This window comes from Leptidea sinapis, chromosome 9, assembly GCF_905404315.1.
Source record: "Leptidea sinapis chromosome 9, ilLepSina1.1, whole genome shotgun sequence".
Lineage (NCBI taxonomy): Eukaryota > Metazoa > Arthropoda > Insecta > Lepidoptera > Pieridae > Leptidea > Leptidea sinapis.
In genome coordinates, this window is record NC_066273.1 from 15,537,292 (window position 1) to 15,543,225 (window position 5,934).

The 5,934-nt window shown below is 35.8% G+C and overlaps 1 long non-coding RNA gene across 1 annotated transcript; it reads left to right on the forward strand.

Annotated features, from left to right (window-relative positions):
• The first annotated feature begins 794 nt into the window (after window positions 1-794).
• LOC126965923 (uncharacterized) lies at window positions 795-5,324 on the forward strand. The gene is made up of 3 exons (XR_007729629.1): window positions 795-939; window positions 2,622-2,731; window positions 5,093-5,324. It is a non-coding gene; the product is annotated as an uncharacterized LOC126965923 (long non-coding RNA).
• Window positions 5,325-5,934: the final 610 nt, after the last annotated feature.

The following is a 5,934-nucleotide window of genomic DNA, read 5'->3' on the forward strand; positions in this document are numbered from 1 at the left end:
GAAAATAAATTGAAAATGTTAGTGTTCATCTCTCGGATATTTTAAGATGCATTAATTTATTACTTTTTTAACTAAATGCCGTCTATAAGCTAGTAGATTCTCAGCCTATAGTAACGTTGGAGTGCCACGCCATTCACTTATATGACTGACATAAAAAAGGTTGTTGTACTTTTATCAACCTCCGCAATAAGTCTTTCATATTATTTATCTGTAGCGAAGTATACATTAAGAGCCCCTGTACACTTAACGAGTCTCGAATCGCGTGGCGATAGGTGTGAATGTAAGTGTGTAGAGGTTTCGAATTGCCGGCACTTAACACTGTACCTGCTAAGCTAGGTTTAAGAAACCCTGGGAGTATATTTCTGCCTATACGCTTGCGGGAATCGTGTCATTTCTCTCGTTGCAAACCCTGAAACTTTGGTCATATTTGATGTATGAAAGAGACATTCACCTATTTTATAAATGGTAACTTATTGTGATAATGTATAAAAAGTGTACAGTGTTTTTTTGACCTAGTTCACACACAGATAAAATTATTTACGTTCAGTGCTGTACCAGGCCTTGTTTTATTTTCCTGGTACTCGCACCAAGCATTACATAATATGGGTTCGGAAAACTGCAGTCGATAATTGATTTCATTAAGTAGCTTTTTATGAAAACGTTTGTGATAATTTCATTCTTAGTCACGGCGAACTCTGGCGAATCGCGAAATTAGTGTGAAGCGCGCTTAACATTTTGACAGACAAAGAGTCGTTGAATGAAATGTGTCATTAAGATTTGTCTCAGCTAATTCACTAAAATTATACGCACGGTATTTACACAAACAATAAACAGACTCCAGCAGGCCATGCATCCATCACACAAATAAATTATCATTACAATATGGAAAAGGATCAATAAAATATTTTTTTATTCACAACAACGATGAGTACAATAATCGTGAGTATATTTTATTTATTTATGCTATTGGTAAGGGCTGGAACTCCATTTAGTAATTATTAGATTTTGTTAACTCATAACGAAACGAGAAAGATGTACTTTGTCAAAGTAACTCACAACCTTCTAGAGGGAATTCTTCATATTGAATCAGAGAAATGTAAACACAAACTAATTTGATAACATAAATGAAGAACAACATATTGATTCCTCAGAAATACTTGATAGGTAAATTTGACTTTTCTAACCTTTTTAGCGGACAAAATAAAAAATTACTTATTAACACATAAAATAGTTTCCAATAAAGAAAACACAAAATAAATAAAAACGTACGAAAACAAATACAAAGCAACGCTAATTTTACATTACATTATACATTTATATCTCCTTAAAGAAATCAACAAAAATTTCCTCAAAGTAATAAACAAAAATGAAACGCTTGAGTGTTTCTAATAGGCTAATCCTTTAGTGAGATCAAATAATTGTATTGGCGGGACATAAGTCGGTTGGGGGTAATGACCCACCATAAATAAAAAACAAAATCAATCTAAACATTATAAAGAACACCTTTTATTCAATATTTCACAAATTATCAAGCTTTTGTAATGCGACGGAAGTTCATTTAGTTTAAATTCCCCTTTTGTATTGCGCCACAAGCTTTTAACAATACTGAATAATTTAATAATGGTGTATTTTGAAAATATTTTTATTCGTATCCTGAGAAAATCTTCATTGCTTGCTGGGGGGCAGCAATAATTTCTTGCTGACAAATGAAATCAACTTTCATTATTACACGTACACAATACTATATTGTGTAACTAGAGAATGTAACAAGGATGTTTCCGAAATGGGTGAAGTTACCTGCCTGACCGAAACAGGAGCTGGCATCACCTTCTTGAAATCGTGTTTCATTCCGCATTACAGAGTATATATTTCATACAATCTCCATTGAATGTGCATGTTTTTTTCGTCGTTTTATGTTGACCTTGACAAACACTGAAATTCGTACTTTGAGTGCAGGTTAAAAATACGTTTTTTTTAAATATCTGTATCAACAGAAACCAATGAATTATTCCTCTAAATAACTAAACCAAAATTCCAAGGTTTGACTCACACATAGATACAGAGTTATTAATAATGTTCTTTTTTTATGGAATAGGAGGACAAACGAGCGTACGGGTCACCTGGTGTTAAGTAATCACCGCCGCCCACATTCTCTTGCAACACCAGCAGAATCACAAGAGCTTTGCCGGCCTTTAAGGAAGGTGTACGCGCTTTTTTGAAGGTACCCGTGTCGTATCGTCCCGGAAACACCACACAAGGAAGCTCATTCCACAGCTTTGTAGTACGAGGAAGAAAGCTCCTTGAAAACCGCACTATGGAGGACCGCCACACATCCAGATGGTGGGGATGATATCCTAACTTGTGGCGTGTCGTGCGAAGGTGGAATTTGGCGGCAGGAATCAGGTTTAATAGCTCTTCGGAACACTCCCCGTGATAAATGCGGTAGAAGACACACAATGAAGAAATATATACAAAGAGTCTACGAAAATAGAACAAAATTTTCATCAAAAAGTCTTACTCAAGTTTAGTAACCCACGGTGTTTTTATGCATTCTTGGTATGCACGAAAGTACTTGCATGAATAGTAATATTAATAATCTGTGAAATTTTTTTTTCACATAGTGACCCCATGGAGTGGTGGACCTATGCGCCGGTAATCTTGGCCGTCGTGATGTTTCTTCTAATGGGGACTATATTCGAGCGCAGAATTGAAGCAGCCATCCGAAGAATTCGTAAGTTAGTTTTTTTTTCTATATAACTCTTTCGCATTAAGGCGCTATAGTCCTAAAAAGTAACATTTTGAAAATCTACTTAAAATACTTCTACAAATACTACGGTTCCAATTTTTTGACATGTTTATCTTCATTTCTTTATCTAAATTTTTGCAGTTTCACAAACACGATAACGAAAAAAAATCTCGATAGATTTATTTTTTGAAAAATAGGCTTTTTTATTTGAATTGTTTTATCCTATTAATAATACACTGGCCTGCAAAAGTAAGTATCACACTTTTCAAATTAAATTTTTTTCTTAACTATAGAAGGTAGAGATTTAAGATTAAAAACGTTTTGTTGCAAATTTTATAGACTTTAATTCTTAGAAACTAAAATTATACATTAGTAACATTTTTACTTAAAAAAGATAAAACAATGAAAATAGACATTTTTAGTTTAGTGTAAAAAAATTCAACTAAAATGTATTACATGTTATTTAATTTTTAATAACTGGTATTGCCTCCTCGAGCTCTGATTACAGCTTCGAGCCGGTTTGGCATATTGAACATTAGGTGTCGGAGCCGATGTTGGGGAATATTCTCCCATTCTTCTACCAGGGCCTGCTTTAGTGCCCTGAGGATAGTAGGTGGTGGTCTGCGATTTCTGACTAGCCTCCCAAGCTCATCCCAGGCGTGTTCAATCGGGTTGAGATCAGGACTTCTTGATGGCCAAGCCATCACGCTGATACCGACTTCCTGAATATACTCTTGTACGATATGAGCCGTGTGTGGCCGGGCATTATCATGCATCAGCATCGATCCATCACCCATATTTGCTAAATACGGCCCTGCATACTCATTGAGAATCTCTTGAGCATATCTTTGCCCAGTGAGGGTGCCATTTTCTATGGCTACTAGCTCTGTGCGACCTTTTGAAGATATGCCAGCCCATACATGTACACTGCCTCCACAGTATTGGACTCTTTCTGAGATGCAGGCTTGAAGGTATCGCTCACCAGGTCGCCTGTAAACACTTCGCCTTCCACTCGATGCTGTCTCTCGAGTTTTGGGCCACTCGCTGGTCTTCGGGGTTTCAAATTTGCTTCAGCAAGTCTTCTTCTCACTGTACTGTCACTAATGTAGTCCCTCCGGGTCTGAAGTAGCTGTTGCTGGACTTCAACTGCATTTTGGTGGCGATTTCTTAACACAGTGGAAATAATATAACGATCTTCTCGGGCACTGGTACACCTGGGTCTGCCATTACAAGGTCTCCTCAGATGGTGTCCAGTCTCTTCGTACCTTCGCTTTACCTTCTGGACCGTTCGTACCGTCACACCCACCATTCTTGCAGTGCGACGCATACTGATGCCTAGTTCCAGAAAAGCCATGATCCTAGCACATTCTTCAACTGAAAGAGGCATGATAAATAAATGTTATGTTCTTTTTAGCATAAATTTTTAAAACAAGACCCATCAATCTTGAAAAAAAATTTAAAACAGAAAGAAAAATGTGAATGGTAAAATTGTAATTCGGAAACGTCCACTTTGAAAAAGGAATGGTTTTGTTTTTGAAGTTTTTTTTCAGCCAATTCTTAAAAGAAGGTTACCGACTATAAAGTTTTTATGTACAAAATTAAATTCTCTTTGGAGTCCTTTTTATTTCGAAAGTATATCTTGTGCACTTAAAACGTTATCCCAATTTTAAAAGTGTGATACTTACTTTTGAAGGCCAGTGTATTATAAATGTGAAAGTTTGTATGTCTGGATGTATGTTTGAACTTCTTTAACGCAAAAACTACTGATTGGATTTTGATGAAACTTTACAATAATATAGCTTACACACCAGAATAACACATAGGCTATTTATTATTTATAAAACTATCACGTGAATTATACTTTATATGGCAAAACAACGTTTGCCGGGTCAGCTAGTATTATCATAAAACTATGATGGCTATAAACACAAAACTTATTTTACTCGATAGTTTATTAGTATTTATAAATAGTCATCGTGGGTTTTATCAATTCGCTTTGTGAATTATTTTATATAAATTTTTTTCGTAATAAACCAAACGCAACGCCTTGGTTGCATGCTCGCTCATGCCAGCAGTACGCCCACAGAGTACATTATACAGTGTGTTTTTTTAAGTGGGACAGTATGATAATTTTTACTTACATTATATATTATATTCTTAACTATTATATTATTTATAGTCACTAAAGACAGCATTTAATTGATTACAAACAATAGATTTCAATTCTAATATAATTTATTTATAAAAAAAAACACTCGGTTCGTTCATTTGAATTCAAACTTTGAAGTAATTGCAAATTCCAGTTTTAAATGGACACATTTCAGTTTGCCTAATTTTGTATTTCAGTGGAAACTCGCCAGATGTTAACCGTAGCTGAAGCACCCGCCATCCCTGAAATAGATACCGCTCTACTCCAGGCGTCCATCACAACCAAACGAAAAGTGCTAGAGACCAAGAGATGCACCTCGGACACTGTAGCCCACAAGAGTATTGTAACGATACTACCTCACAGATCCGTGCCTCTTATCAATATGCACACTATATAAATCAAATTGTAATTTTTCAATAAACAATACAAGCAAAACTGAAGCTGTTTTTTTTCATACTTATCTTAAATTAAAGAAGGTAGCTAGAGCATCTTCGTGCCTAGCAACCGATAAAACAGGCCAGGTTTATTGCTTTAGTGTGCGTGACCAGCCACTCGTTATTTGTATATAACTTTGTGTTAGTGTGCGTGCATTGCTGAAAATACAGGCTAACAGTCAACCTAAATTTTTTTCGACGTTTGAAATAAAAACAATGGGGAACTCACTAATTTTTTCCAGCAAATTAACAATAATAATAATATAGGTAAGGATGTCACCGCTTAGAATACGAATAACTCTGATAGAGTTTACTCGTATTTAGTGATATGACAAAGATGTATGATTGTCCTGAACGCGGGTCGTCCGGGTAATTTCCCCTGTGACCGCGTCTTGTGACGACATATTATCAGATCGTGGCTGGTCGGAATGTAGCTATGAGTGTATGAGTGAAATGTGCCTTCATTACAGAAAATTGTTCGCGGGCCTCCACACTTCAATAATCTATACAGGGCAAGTTGTCAGGAATGTGTTTCTTGAACTAATTTTGGAGTCAAGCCATTAATTTATTTAAGTCTGAAATCACTTAATGTCACGGGACAAAGC